Source organism: Triticum aestivum, chromosome 7B (genome assembly GCF_018294505.1).
Source record: "Triticum aestivum cultivar Chinese Spring chromosome 7B, IWGSC CS RefSeq v2.1, whole genome shotgun sequence".
Taxonomy (NCBI): Eukaryota; Viridiplantae; Streptophyta; class Magnoliopsida; order Poales; family Poaceae; genus Triticum; species Triticum aestivum.
This window is the reverse complement of record NC_057813.1, coordinates 194,905,222-194,929,248: the sequence shown is the minus strand read 5'-3', so window position 1 is coordinate 194,929,248 and position 24,027 is coordinate 194,905,222. Positions and strand designations below refer to the sequence as shown.

Genomic DNA, 24,027 nt, shown 5'->3' with positions numbered 1-24,027 from the left:
CATATGATCGACGTGCATGGATTGCTTGAATTTAAGGATCGGAATTTAAGGTATGTGGGTGTGCGGCGTAATATTTGAGAGGCCGGATTTGCCAAGTCCGGCTATAGATGCTCTAACACCTCAAAAATAAATTCACACATATAATCACGAGCGAGTGTGTTTTTTGTGTTGCGAATCAAGTTTTTTTTAGGATCAAGTTTTGGGATCTACATTTAGTTGTCTAGTGCGTACATTTCCACCTGTCTCTTTCCCAACTTTCATAGCGAGGAGTCTAGGATGTTTCTATATAACTAGAAGGTGACGCGCGCTTTGCTGCGCCGCTTTTCACTATTACGTTTGTTGTGTGTTTTTATAGTTGTTTCACTGATGGTTTAAAAAAATCCATCGATGTTAGTTGGGCAGCGTATTTTGCATTTTGCGTTGTTTGCTTTGATGGGCTTGGTCCCTGTCTTTTTTTTAACACTACTAATCATGTACTATGTGTAATGTAAAAAATGTTTATTAAATTCAGTATTCCATTTGTGAGATTACGCTGCTAAAGGGAGACACCAATAACCACAAAACAAAAAAATATATTCATTTATTTCTTATGAAGACACATTGTGATTGATACAAATAAAATGAAAGCACGATCCTAGTGTCTTGTGAAAGCATGTCATTGGAAAATCTTGTGAGTACGCTCGGGCAACACACTTTACACTAACCCAAATTAAGTAAAATATGTGTTAAACATGTACCAAACATGGTATATTACCATCAAAACTTGAAGCATGAGGATTTTTTTTGTTATGAACATGAATTGCACAAATATATGGAATACCTCGTCTAAACTTTTGATATACGAAGCACCTTCATCTACTCGGTAAATAGAGCCTTCAACACCTGAAACGACGCCATACTTGCATAGATACACCAAAACACTAATCTGCTACTACATGGGTGTCATCTAACTTTTCGCAAAAAAAAGGGTGTCATCAAACTACTTGATCCATCCATCTTGCCTCTAGAGAGTGCATGATAAAGAAAGCATAAAGAATGAACATTTGTTTTTTGATGAGAAGAAAAAGAATGAACTGTAGAGCACTGGTAGACCCATCATAATCGACATGGCTCAATCCAAAACAATAATAAAATATTACTGTGACAATAGCTAAAGCCTAAACAGAACATCCAAAAAATATAGAAATACCACTAAATAGACTGCACTTCAATTAGTGGAGGATTTGTACAGGCCAAACAAAGTCACATGAAAACTGAATTTCATCCGACCCAAGCAAATAGAATAATATATTGCACACGATTCAAATTCACGAATGCTTCATGTAATTTTCCATTGGTTACTTTCTCCTCCACTTATCTTACTTGAGCCTTTCCTTAGTTTAGACCTGCAATTTTGAGTATTATCTAGTTGAAACTTGGTGCGGTCAAACCATACTAATTACCGTTATTTTGTTTGATTGATGTTGCATCGCCCGAATCGAGGAGTTGTGAGAGAAACCATTGTGATGTAGATGTGATTATAGTTCCTTATCCGGAAGACGTTTCAACTACAGACGAAGGTAAGGTAAACATCAGTATTGCATTCTACTTGCCCACTGTCAGTTATATGTTATAGCCAACTTGCTTGTTGCTCACCTGAACATCATGAATTAGAAGAAGTGTTGTCAAGGACTGTGAATCTGATTGTTGAAAGCACCCCAAATAACTCTCTAGTCTTTTCTCAAAAAAAAAAAAAAACTCTAGTCTGGGTTAGAAACCATACTACATGAACCAGCAGCAAACTAGATCAACCTCATTTTTGGTCGAGGATGTATCATGAAGCTAGGAGGGGATTCTGATCAAGGAAGACAGCAACAGAGACCCTGTCAAATGCTAGATTAGCTATGCTTGTTTTCTTGAAGCTTGTAAATGAACAAAAAAAAATAGGCTAACACAAATTTATTTAAGGATTAAAAAAAAAACGGTTGTAAGTTTAAACACTTGCTGGTTGCTGCTACTACAGTTTGTAGAAGTGAACATATTTATCAAAGCAACTTGCTGGCTGCAAGTTTATTATCAAGCTTTGTTTGGCCACAACATCAAGGCTTTGTCCTCCAAACCTGCATCAGACCATAGTACACATTGGGCATATTTTCAATTGTTGGAATATTTCTTAGATGAATAACAGCAGGCACGGAAATTATTTCCTTTCTAATATAACCTGAACCTAAAGAGTCGAAGAAGACATGTTGGGTACAGTCGCCTAACCTGCAGGTCTGGTGAATCGATGATTAAGTGCAGATTTCGTGAAATCTCCTCCTCCCGACTCCTTCCCGCTGCCAAGCTCCACCAGGAGATCCTTCTCCTCATCGCACCCGCAGGCGGCCGTGGTGGCCTCAACGATAGCGAGGTGCTTCTGCTCAAGCACTCCTGTAGAGGCAGATGTGTGAATCTCGCCCAAGGGACCGCGTCCTCCTCCCCTAGTTGGTGGAAGAGCGACAGTGGCGGCCGCACCGGCGACGAAGAGACTGGGGAGGAGGAGGACCGAACCTGCCTTTTGCTGGGCCGCGAAACCGCCTTTTGCTGGGCCGTGAAACCGACACGAGCAAAGTCTACAGAAACGACACGCGTACACTTATCCTCCAACCTCATCCTAGAGACCATCGCTGCTGCCGGCTGACATGCGGGGTCCAACACGTAAAATTAGCCTGAATCGCTCACAACGCTTCATTTTTTGGGAGCTTAGTAACTCTAGTGATTCCTGCCAAGCGAGTTTAATAACGACTCCTGCTCAGGAAGCTAGCCCGCGTGGATTGGCAATGTGTTGACTCCAGACTTATGCAGCCGGCTGGCCGGCCGGAGTGCGGGGGGACGTGTTGACATTCACGTGTGATAACGGCGAAAGGGTAGGCACGGCTTACGTGTGGCGTGACGAGAAAAAGGGTGAGGCGCGCGGACAGCGATGCGTGCGCCGCACCGAGTGCTCTGGTTGGTTTTAGTTGGTTGGCCGCGCTGCGCTCGTGCCTCGTGGATTACCTCGTCGCTCAAGACAGAGAAAGATGTATAGTGTATCAGATGCGTCAACTCGCAGACGTTGGTTCAGTTGGATCGGATGATTCCCGGGGATATGGAAGAGATGATTGTAATTGACAGCAATTGCTTCCTTAATGAAGTTAGCTAGAAATGTTTGGTGATGAGATCAAGGACCAGTTGCTTCGGCTTTCAAATTAGCTTATACGGGTGAAAAAAACTGAAGAAAGAGAAACCGATTCTAAGTTGTTTCTCTTTGTATCGTATTCCCCAGTTCCTTCTCTGTCCCGTCTCTAGTTCTATCTCTTGGTGCTCGTGGATTTGTCTTCCCTCTTCTTCCTGCTCTCGCTAGTAGATTAGGTTACGGGGGTTTAGTCCTTATAGGTGTGGCGCTCGGGCGGATGGCGGCACTTCTTCTTTCAGTTTATCTTCTGTGTTTTGACCCTCTCAAGTTCGTTCATCTACACGTAGTCGATGTAGTTTTCACGTAGATTCTTGTCGTCTTCTTGTGACGGCAAAATTAGGGTTTCTCGTCGTGCGTATGCGAGGACGAGATTTGGTCAGCAGCTTCAAATCTATTCAATGGTTCAACGGCAATGACTGCGGCTCCATGGCACTGGTCCTTTGAGGCACGTGCATGAAAACTTCTCGGCTGTCATCGGTAAGGTCGGTTCGGCTTCAGTAGGGGAGCAACGACAGCGGTGCATCAGTGGCTTGTGCTTCCACTTGGACATGGGTGGGAGCCCCCGTGAGGCCCCGGGGCGGCACTAAGGAGAATTCGGGACGTGTACAGCCCCACTCATTATTACGTGAGAGTGTCACGAGCGGAGACCTTCACACGCACGGGGCCTTGCTTCATGTTGCCTGATGAGGACCTCGCCCTACGCCACCCCCGACCACCGTTGGGGCGTCCGGAAACCAGGACGAGACCAAGGGGCAAGGGGGACGCTGGCGGCGCCCTCGGCGACCGTAGGCCCTCCGCCGGGGGAAGGGCTCGCCGACACCTTCCCCAGCGGGGGAACTACCTCCGAGCTGCGCCTTGCTCCATGCAGCACGGGGGAGGCCCTGGCCCCGGGTTCCCCCCATGCCGCTCCCGAGGCCCTTCGTCCACCTGCGGCTGGGCCGCCACCCTGGGGGCCCTGGCGGTGGCTGCGGCTTGGTTCACCTGCGATCCATGGTTAGTGCAATCGTGCTCCTGAGGCGTTGGCTTTACCCAGTGGTTGTTGTATTTGAAGGCGTTGGTGGAGCCCTGCAGTGGCTCACAGAGAGCCTCGGCCTCGTGTACTTCCAGAGCCCAGCCTGGCGTGGGGGATCGGCTGGGGCCTTCTCCCGATGCATACCTTAGGTCCATTTTGATGGGCACATAGGCTTCTGGGTTGGCCGCGCCTGAGTCGCTGCCCGGTTGCCTTGCGCTGCTACCCCCCATGCCCAACATCATGTCCTGATGGCTGAGGGCTAGTGCCCCGGCGCGGCACCAGGGGAGGCCGCTCGGGTTCGCCCCGCCCCGGGGCGGCATGGTTGAAGTAGAGCAGGTTGCGCCGTTGGGTAGGCCGATGCCGAGAGGCTCCTCACGGGCCTCAGAAGGGGGCGCGCGGGCGTAGCGAGGGTGAGCGCGCGCCCTTGCCACGGCCTGTGACGTGGACAGGGTGAAGAATGGTGCCGCGCCCCTGCATGTAGCATCCAGCAACTCGGCGACCCATTCCAGCAGGGTGTTGCAGTCGCTCTCCGCCAGCCTACACCTCAACATCTCTCGAGCCACGATGACCGCAGCTCGCATGTTCGCCTGCTCCCGGCGAGTGTGTGGTGTTGTCGCCGTGGCGTAGCTTGAAGACCGTCCGGCGGCGCGGTTGCGGCGCGGCGCGAGAGGGATGGGCGGCGGCCTGCACCTGCCGCGGCCGACGGCACCGGGCGGAGTGCGGGCCGCGAGCAGCGCGGAGTGGAGATCCTCCTTGTTGGCAGAGGCTGTCGGAGTGGACCGGACAACCCAATGCTCAACACGGGCTCTCGGGGCGTCGGTCATGGAGGCGGTGGAGTGGCGACGGATCGGTCGACGGAAGAGAGGCTCCGACGCACCCCTACCTCCTGAGGCGCGATGCTCAGGTGCCCCCCCGTTAACGTGCAAGTGACTTGCGCGATAAGGTGGTGGCGGTTGGGCCCGCCCGTAGCTAGGCTCTGGGTGTACCTGTGTATTAGCCTGTGGAAGAGAATACGACCCCTGAATGTGCTTGATGCCTACCCTTGATCCTTCCATGGGAAGACGAAGGCACCGGGGACCTGGTGAGGTGGCGTACATGAGGTGGGTCGCGAGCCAGAGCTCGGTCCTTTGGATTTATCAGCGTTGCTGGGACGGACCCGGGCACAAGCATCGTGCTAGCATGCGTACCCCCGTTGCGGGATGAGCAAAGGACGAGTTAGCAATATAGGGAGACCGCGAAGCGGATAGGGCCCGAAGCATGCAGGTGATGATCATAAATCAGCTCATGGGAAATGGTTAGGCAGCTCTGTCGAATGCAAGAACGATACATGTCGCAGGGACGGACCCACGCGACTTGGGGATAGTGCAGCCCGAGGGGCGCCCCCAAACTAAACGAACTTAAAGATGTACCTAGCACCATTGTTGAAGAAATGTCGGGGTAGCAGGAGGTGTACGTTGCTGAAGTCGCTCCTCATGAGCCACCCTGGCCCAGAACCTCGGGAGGCTCCTGGGGTCCGGTGGGCTCGTGAGGATCCATCGCCATCTCTACCTGGATCACCTGGTGCCTAGCCTCCCAAGCTGCTAGGACGTCCCGCATGTGGCGCTGAGATGCAACAGTCGCGCTCAGCAAGCCGAAGGGCATGCAGACGTAACTGTGAGGGGGACCCTCGCATCAGCCGACACGGGACGGCCAGAAGAGCTCCTAAGACGCTGTCCTGTTGAGCTCTGGGATGTTGACGCATACGCGCAGCTCCTCGTCCTCACCAGGGCAATGAGTCGCGCCTGGTGGTGGGCGGCGATCGCCCCGCAGAGCCCTTGCCTCCTGAATTTCCTTGACTGCATTGCTGATGAATTCCTGAGTGCATGGTGCCTCGCTCCCTATGCTCTCTCATCGGAAGCATGCACTGAAGCATGCCTCCACATGGTGCCCAAGCGCCTCCCTCATGACGTTGGCTATGACAGAGGCCCTCCAAAGGAGAGCCCCCGAGCCCAACCTGAGAGGGGCATCGGGCACGCCTTCCTATGCAATAGGTGAAGGAGCGCCGCCCACGGACGCAAGGCTCAACACGTCACCGTCAGGCGCTACCTCCTCCTGAGATCCCTAGCCCAGCTGTTGCTTCTTTGTCTTGGGGGCGATCTCAGGAGGGAGGACATCGCCCTCGTCTTCAGGGTTCTCGACTGCTGCAGCTTGGTAGGCGCGCTTGAGAGAGCACACCGCGCCCATTTTCTCGCAGGAGACCGTGATGATGCCGCCGCTCCATGGCATCTTGAGGACGTTGTAGCCATGGTGCGTTGCCGCCATGAACTTGGCTAGGGATGGGTACCCGAGGATGGCGTTGTATGGCAGGCGAATGTCGGCGACGTTGAACTTGATGAGCTCGGTGTGGTAGTTGTCGCGCTTGACGAAGGTGCCAGGGAGGCGGACTTGCCCGATTGGATTCGTGGAGCCGTCGGTCACTCCTGAGAACGGCTTGGTAGGCTGGAGCTGGTGGTATGGCACTTGGAGCCTGTTGACTGAACATAGAGAACATTGAGCCCTCTTCGACCATCGGTGAGTGTCCTGGTGACAAGTACGTTGCTGATGATGGGTGAGCAGAGCATTGGGACCGCGCCGGCCGTGGCCGCGCACTTCAGCTGGTCGGAGGAGTTGAAGGTGATGTCGTACTTGGACCACCTGAGTGGGCGTGTCTCCTCGAGCTTGGGGAGGGCTGCGTTCACCTCACGCGCGAACTTTTTGAAGACGCGATGAGAGGCTAGGGCCTGGGATCCGCCAAGATGCAAGCAATGGCACGAGGCTCTTGGAAGCCCCCAGCCCCCTCATCCTAGTGGTGGTCTTCATTCCTTCTTGGCGGCAGAGGCAGCAGAGGAAGACCAGTGTTGCCCTGAGGCCGATCCCTCCAGGCGCCCCCGCGAGGCTGGCCCTGCTAGCGGTCCTCCCGAGGCTGGTCGCGACACTCCTGACGATGGTTGCAGCCGTCCCAGCGTCCTCCACCTCGGCCACCTCCACGGCCGTAGTCTCGATCGTTGCGCTCGGGGCAACGACCGAGGCACCTGCCACGGAGGGCCTTGAGCTCCTGACAGTCGTTGGTGTTGTGGTTGTGCATGTTGTGGAAGACGCAGAACGGATGACTGCTCTTGGATGACTCAGGGTGATCGCAGCTGTGCTTCATCTCTGGTTCGGCCGCGAGCATAGCCGGTCCCTTGCGCTTCACATCTTCGGCCTTGGCCTTCTTGTCTTTCGGGTCTGCATCGAGGAGCTCGAGGAGGGAGAGGCGTCCCTCCTCAGCCCTCGCACACTTGTTCGCCATGTTGAACATCTCTAGAGCTGTGCAAAGAGTCTTCATGTATGGCGAGCTCCTCCTTCATCTTAACGTCGCAGAAACCATTAGTGAACACTGAGATGATGGCTTCGTCCGATACCTTGGGGATCTTGAGGCGAATGTTGTTGAAGCGTTGTATGTACTTCTGCAGGGTCTCTCCCGGCTGCTGCTTGATAACCCACAAGTGTAGGTGAGGGAGTCCCGGATTAGGGGGTGTCCGGATGGCCAGACTATGACCTTCGGCCGGACTCCCGGACTATGAAGATACAAGATTGAAGACTTCGTCCCGTGTCCGGATAGGACTTTCCTTGGCGTGGAAGGCCAGCTTGGCGATACGATATGTAGATCTCCTCCCATTGTAACCGACTCTGTGTAACCCTAGCCCTCTCCGGTGTCTATATAAACCGGAGAGGTTTAGTCCATAGGACGAACAACAATCATACCATAGGCTAGCTTCTAGGGTTTAGCCTCTCTGATCTCGTGGTAGATCAACTCTTGTACTACCCATATCATCAATATTAATCAAGCAGGAGTAGGGTTTTACCTCCATCGAGAGGGCCCAAACCTGGGTAAAAACATCGTGTCCCTTGTCTCCTGTTACCATCCGCCTAGATGCACAGTTCGGGACCCCCTACCCGAGATCCGCCGGTTTTGACACCGACATTGGTGCTTTCATTGAGAGTTCCTCTGTGTCGTCACCTTTAGGCCCGATGGCTTCTTCGATCATCAACCACGACGCGGTCCAGGGTGAGACTTTTCTCCCCGGACAGATCTTCGTATCCGGCGGCTTTGCATTGCGGGCCAATTCACTTGGCCATCTGGAGCAGATCGAAAGCTACGTCCCTGGCCATCAGGTCAGATTTGGAAGTTTAAACTACACGGCTGACATCCGCGGAGACTTGATCTTCGACGGATTCAAGCCACAGCCGAGCGCGCCGCACTGCCACAATGGGCATGATCTAGCTCTGCCGCCGGACAGTGCCCAGAGCGCCGCTCAGGTGTCCGCTCTGACCCTTAGCTCGGAGCCGACTGCGCCGGTCGAGGACGTGTGGCTAGACGCCGCCTCGGGGGCTGCAATCTCTACGGCGATCGAGCCGAACACCAATCTTGTCCTTCGCGGAGCTCGTGACTCCAAGGTACCGGACTTCTTGCCGGAATCCGAATATTCCACACCCCTCCGATCGAACCCAATTGGGCTCCGATCATGGAGTTCACCCCCTCGAACATCTTTCAACACTCACCCTTTGGCGACATCCTGAATTCACTAAAGTCTCTCTCTTTATTAGGAGAGCCCTGGCCGGACTATGGTCAGCAAGGTTGGGTTGCGGACGACAAAGAAATTCAAAAAGCAATCAAAGCGGCGGTGGAAGCGCCGCGCCAAACCCCACCTCGACAGAGACCCAACCATAGAGCAGAACGAACCGGCGGACGACGAACATGCCATCGAGCAACCGTCCGAACAGGGCAACTTGGATAAACAAACCAAACAACCCGTCCTCGGCGAAGATAATAGTCCGGACGACCTCACGCCGGACAAGTTGCTGGAGAAGAAGAACCTCCACCAAAGGCTCGTCGCCACTGCGTGTAGCCTGAAAAAGCAGAAGCAGAAGCTCAAAACAGCGGAAGATGCACTCAGAATCAGATGGGACAAAGTACTCAACACCGCACACAAGTATGGCGACAGTCACCACACAAAGCGCTATCTGAAGCGAAAATTACTACCGGAATTTGATGAGGAGGCCTTAGAGCCCCCACGGTCAAAAAACAAGGAAGCCACCAGGTCGGATAGACGACCCCATGACCGACATCGAGCGGCAAAGGGCACCGCACTCAATCCGGCACGCGATCCGCACAAGGATTCACATCAAAAAGATGGCCCAACTAGATCTATCTACGGGCCAAGAAAGCAAGCTCTAGTAAGCAATGCAACGCAACAAATATCCGAACATCGCGACACACCCAAATATAGGGGCGCCGCACATCCCCTATGTTTCACCAATGAGGTGCTGGACCATGAATTTCCAGCGGGATTCAAGCCCGTAAGCATAGAGGCATACGACGGAACAACAGACCCGGGAGTCTAGATTGAGGATTATATCCTCCACATACACATGGCTAGAGGAGATGACCTCCACGCCATAAAATACTTACCCCTCAAGCTCAAAGGGCCAGCCCGGCATTGGCTTAAAAGCCTTCCCGAAAACACCATAGGAAGTTGGGAGGAGCTCGAGGATGCTTTTCGGGCAAATTTTCAAGGGACCTATGTCCGACCTCTGGATGCAGACGATCTAAGCCATATAACTCAACAACCCGGAGAGTCAGCCTGGAAACTTTGGAACAAATTCCTTACTAAAAAGAGTCAGATAGTCGACTGTCCGGACGCCGAAGCCTTAGTAGCTTTCAAACATAGCGTTCGAGATGAATAGCTCGCCAGACACCTCGGCCAAGAAAAGCCAAGAACAATGGCCGCATTGACAAGCCTCATGACCCGCTTTTGCGCAGGAGAGGATATCTGGTTGGCAAGAAGCAGTACCAGCGACCCAAGTACATCCGAAGTCAGAGATGGAAACGGGAAACTGCGCCGTAGCAAGGAACGGCGCTGGTTCAAGGATAACAACCCGAAGAGCACGACAGTCAACGCCGGATTCAAAAGCTCTTGGCAGAATCAGAAAAAGCCGCCCCCCAAAGATAATAGGGACGAGCTATCTAACCTCAACAAAATCTTGGATAAAATATGTCAAATCCACAGTACTCCCGGGAGGCCTGCAAACCACACCCACAGAGATTGTTGGGTCTTCAAGCAATCCAGCAAACTCAACACCGAACACAAGGGGCTCGACATACCAAGCGAGGATGACGACGAACCCCACAAGCAGAACACCGGAGAACAAAAGAAGTTCCCGCAAGAAGTCAAAACAGTAAATTCACTTCATGTGACAAAAGGGAAAAATAGAGTGGCGCCTATGGAGATATGCGCCATACGGCTTGTCCCAGAGGAGTCCCGCCACTGGTTGTTACAACCAATCACCTTCGATCATCAGGATTACTCTAGAGGCATCCGGAACGCAGGCTGGATTGCCTTGGTCTTAGATCCGATAATTGACGGACTCCACTTTACACAAGTCCTAATGGATGACGGCAGTGACCTAAACCTGCTATATCAGGACACAATCCGCAAAATGGGGTTAAACCCAACAATAATTCGCCATGGCAACACTTCCTTTCAAGGGGTCACGCCAGGCCCAGATACCCATTGTACGGGTTCCCTCTCCTTAGAAGTTATGTTCGGCTCCCCCAACAAATTCCGAAGCGAAAAGCTAACCTTCCACATCGCCCCATTCATAAGTAGCTATCAAGCACTATTGGGACGCGAAGCTTTCGCCCACTTTAATGCAATACCGCATTATGCATCCCTTACACTCAAAATGCCCGGTCCACGAGGCATCATCTCATTAAAGGGAAATATCAAGTGTTCCTCGAGCGCGGATGATGGTGCGGCTGCCTTGACAGCCGCACACTAATCCAGCTTTACTAGTTAGAGCACCTAAATAGGTCGTTAAAGACCCCGGACATGGCTCGACGAGTCCGGCGTAAACATACAAAGGCTTAATAGCCGCATACCCCTGTACAAGGGGCTCCGCGCGTTTACACCAGGAGACAATAAAGCTCAATTCTACCCATTTTCTGTATTATACTTTGTTTATTTTAACATAGATTTCTCGCACGATTGTTTTCCACTAAGTTCCTCTCTTTTGCAGACGAACACCGTGCTACACCCGTCCAGAATACGGCACAACAGAGACACAGGCGCAGACGTGCAGTAGGGACCCGTTTCAAGGATTCTTTTCAGGTTAAGACCCTGTGTAACCCTTTTTTACTGTCTCTTGTTGATAACATCCCCCGATTTTTTGCTATAACCGAGGAGGAGGCTGGCGTCTTGGCATGTGGCCACGCCAGAATTTTGCACGTACCTGGACACCAGGGGCTTCTTACCAAGGGCTTTTGTTCGGCCCGTTTTCATAAAGACCGAATACCTTAGGGAGTGTTCGGCGTCGCGAGTTTGGCCTTATATGCATCAGCTCCGAATCATGTCTTTGGTCAAATGTTGGGTTTGCCAGGCTCCTGTGTTTTGTTGCCTTACGTTCCGCTCTATCGGCTAAGGCGGCACCAGGAGAACTACTGCGATTGTGCCCCGGTTCGGCCAGGCGAGCACCTCAGTAGAGAAAGCCGAAAATTGACTATCATGATATAGAGAGAGACTAGTCAACCACTCGATGACTTGCCGGAATCTTTAGGATTCCTCCGCATTAACGAAGGGCCGTTTCCCGGTCAGGCACACATGCGCCCCGAATTCGGGCGAGCGCGGTGCCCCTAGGGGCTATTCAGTAGCCCCACTGTCAAACTCCTATGGCTAAGTGAAAGTGATAAAGCATTATAGTCCGGTTGCCTAGTTCGCTGCGCTATCACCTCCTTTATAGGACCAAGACGTTGGATCAAGTGGGAAAATGCGCCTTCTGCGAACACCCCCGCATTATATGCGTGGGGGCTGAAGCCAACGACTGCCATCTTTCAGGTTATATACACATATACATTAACGGCCGCACAGGAGGTATTCTAATTCTTGAAAGCACAAGTATAAAAAGCTTTTATATTCCATCAAAACATTGTTTTACAATAGCACATGTTATTCGTACACAACATCCTTCGAGCACTGCTTCTCTATTAAACGAGCGCCCTGCAGAACTTCCTCAAAGTAGTGCTTGGCAGGTACTCGACTTTCGTCCGAATCCTGGGATGCAACAACACTGGCCTTCATCTCCGCCCAGTATGTCTTGACACAGGCAAGAGCCATCTGTGCACCCTCTATGCACGCTGACCTCTTCATTGCATCAATATGCGGCACCGTACCAAGGAACTGCTGCACCAAGCTAAAATAACTCTTCGGCTCGGGACCTTTCGGCCACAGATGACTCACGACATGCTTCATGGCGAGTCCGGATAACCTGTTCAGCTCCGCCCATGCGGCCAAACGATCGGATACCGAAAGTGGGCGCTCTGGATTGTGGAACTGCGACCAAAAAAGTTCTTCCAATTCATGGTCATCTAGACCCCGGAAGTGTTCGGTCGCGTCAGCGGCACTCGCCGCCAAATCCAAATAAGTGTTCGCCGCACTCCACTTCCGGTCTAACGGAGCATACTTAGGATCCCCGAACTTCATCCGCAGCATATAGGGCTTTCCAGCCGTGATATCTCCGGCCTGACGTAGCTCCTCCTTCATAGCTCTCATTGCAGAGCGAGTGTCCTTGGCCTCGGCAGTGACCTTTTCTCGGTCCTTCTGTGCCACCCTATCTTCTTTTTCAAGAAGCTTACAACGGTCGGCAGCATCCTTCAATTTTACAGCCATCTCAGCCATTTCTTTCTTGCTCTGGCAGTGAGCAGCCCGTTCTGCTTTTAGCTCTTCAGCCGCCTTCACGGCAGCCGCATCGCTTTTCCTCGCTTGCTCCTTGGCTCGGGCAAGTTCCGCCCGAAGGTTCTCCACGGCAGCGGCACCATCTGCATTAAGCACACATGTTATAAGGTACGAGCATCAAGCTCCTCTTACCAGATATCTTTGGAGACATTACATACCTTGTGCCTCGTCCAGCCGCTCATTTACAAGCGCGATGTCGGCATCTGCCACGTCAAGTTGCCGCTTTAGCTCGGCAAATTCATCAGTCCGGCTAGCCACCGAACACCTCGCCACCTACATAGGAAAGGCGACATATTATACCTGGGATTATGATCCTCTGTGCGCCGTCATTTTTGACAACACATAGAGTCTCAGGGGCTACTATCTATACAGGGCGCATTTTATATATGCGGCTCTGTCAAAAGGTACATCTTTTCGCGTACCTCAAAACCTGTCAGTAAACTCCTGGCGGCCTCATACAATCCACTTTCCGCGGATGAAATCCTTCTAATCACCGTGTTCATCAACACAGGGTGTTCTTCTGAGATAGACGCTTGCCCAAGCAGATCCTTCAGCTCCTCCGACCGTGCACCGGAAGGTGCCGGACTAGTCTGAAGACCTTTTTCGAGGTCCGGATTTGGAGAAACCCTCCGAGATGACACCTCGGGGTCACCCGCCTCGCAAGACGATACAACTGGGGGAGGCGTTTCGCTCTCCATCATCTCCGGATGAAGATTCCCTGAAGATGAGCTCTGCTGAGAAGGGTTGAGATCCGAACTACAAGGTAAAATTCCGGTTATCTTCCTAAAAAATAAAATAGGGATGTCTCTCATTTTAAAACCCCTCTCTTTACTTACGGCTCGGTGGAGAGCTGATCCCCTTGGGGGTGCAATGCGGCCTGGGCACCCTCCGGCGCCGGACCCTCTGACGAAGATTTCTTCCCCCGCTTTATGGACATCGCCTCCGGGTCTTCAGAGGCGGTCCTCTTCTTTCCCTGGATAGAGGAATTCTCGATTCCTCCTTTCCTGACAGCCTCTTTCGCGGAGGCGGTAGCTTCTTTGTTCCCCTCTTCGCCTTCTTCAAAGGGCGCAATCTCCAGCATCCTGGTCAACACGGGATCCGGCGTGCTCTCAGGGAGGGGGGTCGGACACCTGATAAGCTTTGCTTCCGCTATCCGCTCCTGTTTAAAGGATAGTTCTTTTAAGGGCAGTTTTATGCTAAATGTACGGATAGCGTGTCCGGGTAAAGGGCTACTTACTTGAGTATCCGGGCGATTGCAGCTCAGACCTGCGTCCTTGGACAAGTCCGGACACATTGCTTGTGATCCGAAGAACAATTTGTACATCTCCACGGGCGTCATGCCCATAAAATGTTGGAGAGCTCGTGGTCCTTCCGGATTAAATTCCCACAGGTGGAGGGGGCGACGTTTGCAGGGCAGTATGCGGCGAATCAGCATAACCTGCGCCACTACAGCCAAATTGATATCTCTCTCTAGGAGATCTCGAATGCGGCCCTGCAGCAAGGGCACGTCCTTGGACGGCGCCCAGTTAAGCCCTTTATTGACCCACGACGTTAGCCATGGTGGGGGACTCGAGCGAAAAGCAGGTGGCGCCACCCATGTGGTGCCCCTGGGAGCTGTGATGTAAAACCACTCTCGTTGCCATAAGCCGAACTCCTCTTGAAAAGAGCTCTCGGGCCATGGAGCATCGGCAATCTTGCTTATAATAGCACCTCCGCACTCAGCGTGCTGCCCCTCGATCATCTTCGGTTCTACCTTGAAGGTCTTAAGCCACAGTCCGAAGTGAGGAGTAATATGGAGGAAGGCCTCACACACAACAATGAATGATGAGATTTGGAGGATGGACTCCGGAGCTAGGTCATGAAATTCCAGCCCTAAAACATGAGCCCCCTCACGAAGGGGTCAATCAGGAAGCCTAGCCCCCGAAGGAAGTGAGATATGAACACCACACTTTCACCGGGCTGGGGAGCGGGAATAGCGTGCCCTTGAGCAGGCAGCCTGTGCGAGATTTCGCCGGTTAGATACCCGGCATCTCTCAGCTTTCGCACGTCTTCTTCCGTAATGGAAGAAGGCATCCACCAACCTTGGAGGTCGGAGCCGAACATCATCGAAGGTGCGAAGCGCCTGAATCTGAAGCTTTGGGTGCTGGAACTCGAGGCGAGAGGCGGATTTGATTGGATTGAAAGAAAGGAGTCGAGCCTTGGTCTCTTTATAAAGAGGTCGAATACCAAGAGCCCTTCCCGTGACCATTTGGGACTCACTTTCAATTAAGAAGACATACCAATGGCACGGTTGGGTTACCCACGCCCGTATTGATAAGAATCCCGGAATAAGGGGACACGATCTCTGCTTTGACAAGATGTGCCAAGGAAACCGCCTCGCTAAGCGCGCTGAGGTGGGACAATAAAACGACTCGAATAAAGGCTTGGCCGTGGCATGACGTCACACTACGGAATACGTCAGCAGATTAGATTTGTACAAATATTATTCTCTCTACGGTGGTATGTGGAACTTATTTTGCAGAGCCGGACACTATCCTTGTGTTCAACATCTTCTATGAAGTATTCGGAGGAGGAACCTGCCTTGCAATGCCGAAGACAATTTGCGCGCCGGACTCGTCGTCATTGAAGCCTGGTTCAGGGGCTACTGAGGGAGTCCCGGATTAGGGGGTGTCCGGATGGCTGGACTATGACCTTTGGCCGGACTCCCGGACTATGAAGATACAAGATTGAAGACTTCGTCCCGTGTCCGGATAGGACTTTCCTTGGCGTGGAAGGCAAGCTTGGGGATACGATATGTAGATCTCCTCCCATTGTAACCGACTCTGTGTAACCCTAGCCCTCTCCGGTGTCTATATAAACCGGAGAGGTTTAGTCCGTAGGACGAACAACAATCATACCATAGGCTAGCTTCTAGGATTTAGCCTCTCTGATCTCATGGTATATCAACTCTTGTACTACCCATATCATCAATATTAATCAAGCAGGAGTAGGGTTTTACCTCCATCGAGAGGGCCCGAACCTGGGTAAAAACATCGTGTCCCTTGTCTCCTGTTACCATCCGCCTAGGCGCACAGTTCGGGACCCCCTACCCGAGATCCACCGGTTTTGACACCGACAGTAGGGGATAATTGTAGCCTCTTTCGATAAGTAAGAGTGTCAAACCCAACGAGGAGCTAAAGGTAGAATAAATATTCTCTCAAGTCCTATCTTCCTCTGATACGACTCTACGCACACTTAGTGTTCGCTTTACCTATAACAAGTATGAAACTAGATGTACTTTGTAGGTGTTGTTGGATAGGTTTGCAAGATAATAAAGAGCACGTAGATAAAAAGTAGGGGCTGTTTAGATAAATAAGCAATAATAGTAAATATAGCGAGTGTGGAAAAGTGGTGGTAGGAGTTGTGAAATTGTCCCTAAGCAATTGACTACTTTACTAGACCGATAGCAAGTTTTATGTGGGAGAGGCCACTGCTAGCATGTCATCCTTGACTTGGAATTCTATGCACTTATGATTGGAACTATTAGCAAGCATCCGCAACTACTGACGTTCATTAAGGTAAAACCCAACCACAACATTAAGATATATTGGTCCCCCTTCAATCCCGTATGCATTAATTTCTATGCTAGGTTGAAGCTTCTGTCACTCTTGTCCTCCAATACATAGTCCTATCAACATACAACTAACCCTATGGTGTGATCCACGCGCGCGCTCATATGATGGGCACCAAAGGACAGCAACATAACCACAAGCAAATTATACCAATCATAGCAATTCATCAATCACCGATAGGACAACGAAAATCTACTCAGACATCATAGGATGGCAACACATCATTGGATAATAATATGAAGCATAAAGCACCATGTTCAAGTAGAGGGTATAGCGGGTTGTGGGAGAGTGGACCGTTGAATATAGATGGGGGAAGGTGATGGAGATGTTGGTGAAGATGATGGAGGTGTTGGTGTAGATCGCGGTGATGATGATGGCCCCCGGCGGCGTTCCGGCGCCACCGGAAGCAAGGGGGAGAGAGCCCCCCTTCTTCTTCTTCTTCCTTGATCGTCTCCCTAGATGTGAGAAGGGTTTCCCCTCTGGTCCTTGGTCTCCATGGCATGTGAGGGGCGAGCGCCCCTCCGAGATTGGATCTGTCTCTCTGTCTCTCTCTGTTTCCGCGCTCCTGGATTCTGCCCTGGCACCGTTTCTTTTATATCCGGAGATCCGTAACTCCGATTGGATTGAAACCTTCACCCAGATATTTTTCCAAAAATTAGCTTTCTTGCGGCCAAAGTAGAGCATCAACCGCCTTACGAGGGGCTCACGAGGGTCAGGGGCATGCCCAGTGGGGCCAGGCGCGCCCCACTGCCTTGTGGCCACCTCGGGCACCGTTTCACGTTGATTCTTCCTCCGGAAAATCCCAAATATTCCAAAAATATTCTCCGTCCATTTTTATCCCGTTTGGATTTCGTTTGATATGGGTTTCCTGCGAAACATAAAACATGCAACAAACAGGAACTGGCACTGGATCAATATGTTAGTCCCAAAAATAATATAAAAAGTTGGCAAAAGTATATGAAAGTTATTGGCATGAAACAATCAAAAATTATAGATACGACGGAGACTTATCCGTATCCCCAAGCTTAATTCCTGCTCGTCCTCGAGTAGGTAAATGATGAAAAAGATAATTTTTGATGTGGAATGCTACCTAGCATTATCTTGATCATATGTCTAATCATGGCATGAATATTAAGACACGAGTAAGCAATAGTCTATCATTTGACATAAAAACAATAATACTTAGGGCATCCCAACAAACAATCATGTCTTTCAAAATATCAATGCTTCCGAACGTTATCCCTACAGAATCATATAGTCTTGTATGCTCCCTTTTCTTAACACAAGGTACCCCTCATGCCTATCCCGGTGTCAGCCAAGCAATTGTTTCATACTTTAGTATTCTCAAACTTTTTCAACTCTCACACAATACATGAGCGTGAGCCATTGATATAGCACTATGGGTGGAATAGAATATTATGGTGGAGGTTATGTGGAGAAGACAAAAAGGGAGAAAGTCTCACATCGACGCGGCTAATCAACGGGCTATGGAGATTCCCATCAATTGATATCAATGCGAGGAGTAGGGATTGCCATGCAACGGATGCACTAAGAGCTATAAGTGTATGAAAGCTCAAACTGAAAATAAGTGGGTGTGCATCCAACTTGCTTGCTCATGAAGACCTAGGGCATTTGAGGAAGCCTATCGTCGGAATATACATGCCAAGTTATATAATGAAAATTCCCACTAGTATATGAAAATGACAAATATAGGAGACTCTCTATATGAAGAACATGGTCCTACTCTGAAGCACAAGTGTGGTAAAAGGATAGTAACAATGCCCCTTTATTTTATTTTGTTTTTGGTGGCCTTCTTTGCCCCCTTTTTAATTTTTTATTTAGGCTTCTTTGGCCTCTTTTTTTATGGGGCAATGCTCTATATTGATGATCATCACACTTTATTTACTTACAACTCAATATTACAACTCGATACTAGAACAAAAATATGACTCTATATGAATGCCTCCGGCGGTGTACCGGGATGTGCAATGATCTAGCATAGCAAAGATATCGAAAAACGGACAAGCCATGAAAACATCATGCTAGCTATCTTACGATCATGCAAAGCAATATGAAAATGAATGTTCAAGTCATGTATATGATGATGATGGAAGTTGCATGTCAATATATCTCGGAATGGTTATGGAAATGCCATGATAGGTAGGTATGGTGGCTGTTTTGAGGAAGATATAAGGAGGCTTATGTGTGATAGAGCGTATCGTATCACGGGGTTTGGATGCACCAGCGAAGTTTGCACCAACTCTCGAGGTGAGAAAGGGCAATGCACTGTACCAAAGAGGCTAGCAATGATGGAAGGGTGAGAGTGCTTATAATCCATGGACTCAACATTAGTCATAAAGAACTCACATACTTATTGCAAAAATTTATTAGCCATTGAAACAAACTACTATGCGCATGCTCCTAGGGGGGAGGTTGGTAGGAGTTAACCATCACGCGCCCCCGACCTTCATGCAAAGGTAAACAATCAAAATACAATGCGCGCCAATTTGGTTACATAGTTAGTAGACCATACGTGCATGCTTCGGGAATCACAAACCTTAGCACCAATATCCTTACTAAACACAACCATCTACTAGTACCTCCCACATATTATCATCTCTATATCGCAAGACTATTGCAAGGAATCAAACATATCATATTCAACGATCTACAAGTTTATGTAGGATTTTATGACTAACCATGTGAATGACCAATTCCTGTCGTCTCTCTAAATAGATATACGTGAAGCAAGCGAGTTTAATTCTTTCTACAAAAGATATGCCCATGATTTAACAAATATAAGTGAAGCAAAAGAGCATTCTACAAATGGCGGTTTTCTATGTGAAGAGAAACAGACAATCCAAACTTCGAATGATATAAGTGAAGCACATGAAGCATTCTATAAAGCCATACTCAAAAGATTTAAGTGAAGTGCAATGAGCATTCTATAAATCAACCAAGGTCTATCTCATACCAGCATGGTGCATAAAATAAAAGTGAAAACTAAATGCAAAAGACGCTCCAAGATTTGCACATATCGCATGAACAAAACGAATCCGAAAACATACCGATACTTGTTGAAGAAAGAGGGGATGCCTTCCGGGGCATCCCCAAGCTTAGACGCTTGAGTCTCCTTGAATATTTACTTGGGGTGCCTTGGGCATCCCCAAGCTTGAGCTCTTGCCTCTTCTCCTTTTCCTCATATCGTGACCTTCTCGATCAAACACTTCATCCACACAAAACTTCAACAGAAAACTCGGTAAGATCCGTTAGTATAATAAAGCAAATCACTACTCTAAGTACTGTTACAAACCAATTCATATTTTGTTTTTGCATTGTGTCTTCTGTAATATAGCTTTTCCATGGCTTAATCCACTGATAGAAATTGATAGTTTCATCAAAACAAGCAAACTATGCATCAAAAACAGAATCTGTAAAAAACAGAACAGTCTGTAGCAATCTGGACATTCACCATAGTTCTGGTACCCCAAAAATTCTACCACAATCAGGAAAAATAAAAAATTTGTACAACAAGACAGTTCAAAACGAATCAGAACCGTTTTACATTCCAGCAAAAAATATAAAATCGAGCACTACAACGAAAGTTTCTGTCCTGCACCGTACAAATCAACAAGCATTGTAAACATCCTAAAGGAAAACCTTGGCACATTATTTTTATAATACAATGGAATTGTATAAGGGGATAATTATTTTTGAAAAAGTTTCTGTAATCAAGATTCATAAAGTTTCGGTGAGCATGAGCAAAGTTCAAGGCTAGCTCCAATTTAACAATGCTCGTCTTTCTCACTTTCGCTTTCCTTTTTGAAAAGTTTTTGGTTCCCCTCTTTATTTTTTTGTTTTTAAACTATATAAAAGAACTCAACAGAAATAAATGACTCTCTAAAACTTCTGGGTTGTCTCCCTGGCAGCGCTTTCTTTAAAGCCATTAAGCTAGGCATATAGTGCTCAAGTAATGAATCCACCCAGATCCCAAGGTATATCAAAGCCAATTTTAATTAACAATGATTTGGCATTTAGTAGTGAGCACAAAGCAACATATATCAAGCAACAACGAAGTCAAACTCTCTTCCTATGCATCGGCATGTCATAAAAGAACAATTCATGCATAGCAAGTAAAGGCCAATGCATAGTATAACAGTTTCTTGCAATTTTATCATATTGGAAACATAGAGAGGTGGAGATGTAGTTGCTCTCTCATAATAATTGCAAGTAGGAGCAGCAAGCACATGCATATTATATCTATCAAAATCATCATGTGCAATGGTAAGAGGCAACCCATCAACATAATCCTTAATAAGCACAAACTTCTCCGATATAGTGTAGTTTGGAGAGTTCAAAAAGATAATAGGACTATCATGCGTGGGTGCAATAGCAACAATTTCATGTTTAACATAAGGAACTATAGAAAGTTCATCTCCATAAGCATAATTCATAGTGGCATCTTGGCCACAAGCATAGCAAGCATCATCAAAAAGGGATATTTCAAGAGAATCAACGGGATCATAAGAATCATCATAGCAATCATCCTTCGGTAAGCACGAAGGGAAATTAAACAATGTATGAGTTGAAGAGTTACTCTCATTAGAAGGTGGGCACTGGTGATCAATCCGCTCTTCCTCCTTTTGTTCTTCGCTCTCCTCATCATCTTTTTCATCCAATGAGCTCACAGTTTCATCAATTTCTTCTTCCATAGACTCCTGCAAAATATTAGTCTCTTCTTAGATTGCGGAGACTTTCTTAATAAACACATCAATATTGGAGTTATATTTATAATTCTCATAGCAATATTTCAATATAGCATAAATTTTCAGGCCTATAAACATCACCATCAAAAGCTTCATACTTCTCAAACAAAGATTCAATTTCATAAGCACCCTTAAAAGCAACAAATTCCTCAATTTGTTCAACATCATAGTAATCATATATACCATTAGCATAAGAAGCCAAGGTTTTATCATCATTAGATTTGCATGAAAAGGGAAGGTGGAGCCTTCATCCTAGAGCAACAAGTAATATCATATCTCAAGCATAGATCCCTAGCATACCAATACAACGTATAAATTTGATCCCATAATAGTTTTCCTTTTTGTGTCAAGTGATAATCCCTAAAGTATTCACGTTGATCCAATGTGTCTCCCATAACATAATTGAATGGGGTTTTCTCAGGATTATCAAAGTAGTACATAATTTCTTTCACATAACGAGCATCGAGGGTTTTAGGAGGTTCCCCATCTCCATGAGTAGCAAGTACACCTATTTTTTTGGTATTTCATGTTCCATATCCATAGCTAAAGATAGAGAACAACTAAGAACAGTAAATAAAAATTACTTGGTGATAAAGCAAACAAGCACACACGAGAATATTCACCCCACGCTATGACTCCCCGCCAACGGCGCTAGAAAAAGGTCTTGATAACCCACAAGTGTAGGGGATAATTGTAGCCTCTTTCGATAAGTAAGAGTGTTGAACCCAACGAGGAGCTAAAGGTAGAACAAATATTCTCTCAAGTCCTATCTGCCACTGATATGACTCTACTCATGCTTAGTGTTCGCTTTACCTAGAACAAGTATGAAACTAGAAGTACTTTGTAGGTGTTGTTGGATAGGTTTGCAAGATTATAAATAGCACATAGATAAAAACTAGGGGCTGTTTAGATAAAGAAGCAATAATAGTAAATATAGCGAGTGTGGAAAAGTGGTGGTAGGAGTTGTGAAATTGTCCCTAAGCAATTGACTACTTTACTAGACCGATAGCAAGTTTTATTTGGGAGAGGCCACTGCTAGCATGTCATCCTTGACATGGAATTCTATGCACTTATGATTGGAACTATTAGCAAGCATCCGCAACTACTGACGTTCATTAAGGTAAAACCCAACCACAACATTAAGATATATTGGTCCCCCTTCAATCCCGTATGCATTAATTTCTATGCTAGGTTGAAGCTTCTGTCACTCTTGTCCTCCAATACATAGTCCTATCAACATACAACTAACCCTATGGTGTGATCCACACGCGCGCTCATATGATGGGCACCAAAGGACAGCAACATAACCACAAGCAAATTATACCAATCATAGCAATTCATCAATCACCGATAGGACAACGAAAATCTACTCAGACATCATAGGATGGCAACACATCATTGGATAATAATATGAAGCATAAAGCACCATGTTCAAGTAGAGGGTATAGCGGGTTGCGGGAGAGTGGACCGTTGAATATAGATGGGGGAAGGTGATGGAGATGTTGGTGAAGATGATGGAGGTGTTGGTGTAGATCATGGTGATGATGATGGCCCCTGGCGGCGTTCCGTGCCACCGGAAGCAAGGGGGAGAGAGCCCCCCTTATTCTTCTTCTTCCTTGACCTTATCCCTAGACGGGATAAGGGTTTCCCCTCTGGTCCTTGGTCTCCATGTCATGGGAGGGGCGAGAGCCCCTCCGAGATTGGATCTGTCTCTCTGTCTCTCTCTGTTTCTGCGCTCCTGGATTCTGCCCTGGCACCGTTTCTTTTATATCCGGAAATCTGTAACTCCGATTGGATTGAAACCTTCGCCCAGATATTTTTCCAAAAATTAGCTTTGTTGCGGCCAAAGTAGAGCATCAACCGCCTTACGAGGGGCTCACGAGGGTCAGGGGCGCGCCCTCCTGCCTCGTAGCCACCTCGGGCACCGTTTCGTGTTGATTCTTCCTCCGGAAAATCCCAAATATTCCAAAAATATTCTCCATCCATTTTTATCCCGTTTGGATTCCGTTTGATATGGGTTTCCTGCAAAACATAAAACATGCAACAGACAGGAACTGGCACTGGGCACTAGATCAATATGTTAGTCCCAAAAATAATATAAAAAGTTGCCAAAAGTATATGAAAGTTGTAGAATATTGGCATGAAACAATAAAAAATTATAGATACGACGGAGACGTATCACTGCCTGATGCGTTGGAGGTCACCCGCGGCCGGCGGGCGGTCGTGCGTGCCCTGGAAGTTGGCGATGAAGCGGTCGCGCATCTCATCCGAGGAGGAGACCGATCCCACAGGGAGGTTCAGGAGTCAGGAGCGTGCGCCGTCCTTGAGTGCCATGGGGAACTAGTTTGCCATGATCTTCTCATCGCTGTTGGCTGCCTTGATGCTCAGTTTTAGAGCTGCAGGAACTCGGCGGGGTCGGCGGTGCCGTCATAGCGTGGGGGCAGGTCAGGATTGAACTTCCCAGGCCAGATGGCGCTGCGCAACTCTGGCGTGAACGCGTGGGACCCTTATGTGGTCACGGGAGCCCGTTGGGGCGGTGGTGACTGGTCTTGGTGCTCGCTCGCCACCACCATAGGCGGCGCGCGGTCTTGACGTGGAGGTGTTGGAAACGCATGTGCATCTTCTTGGGACCGCTGCACCATTTTATAGCTTGCTT

General features: G+C 48.6%; 1 long non-coding RNA gene across 2 annotated transcripts; it reads right to left on the bottom strand.

Annotated features, from left to right (window-relative positions):
- Window positions 1-565: 565 nt before the first annotated feature.
- LOC123162362 (uncharacterized) lies at window positions 566-2,768 on the bottom strand. 2 transcript variants are annotated; one of them, XR_006481245.1, is made up of 4 exons: window positions 2,530-2,768; window positions 2,248-2,409; window positions 1,636-2,099; window positions 566-1,547 (listed from the first exon to the last, which is right to left on the bottom strand). It is a non-coding gene; the product is annotated as an uncharacterized lncRNA (long non-coding RNA). The 2 variants fall into 2 exon arrangements; XR_006481244.1 differs by lacking the exon at window positions 2,530-2,768 and having other exon boundaries at window positions 2,248-2,523.
- Window positions 2,769-24,027: the final 21,259 nt, after the last annotated feature.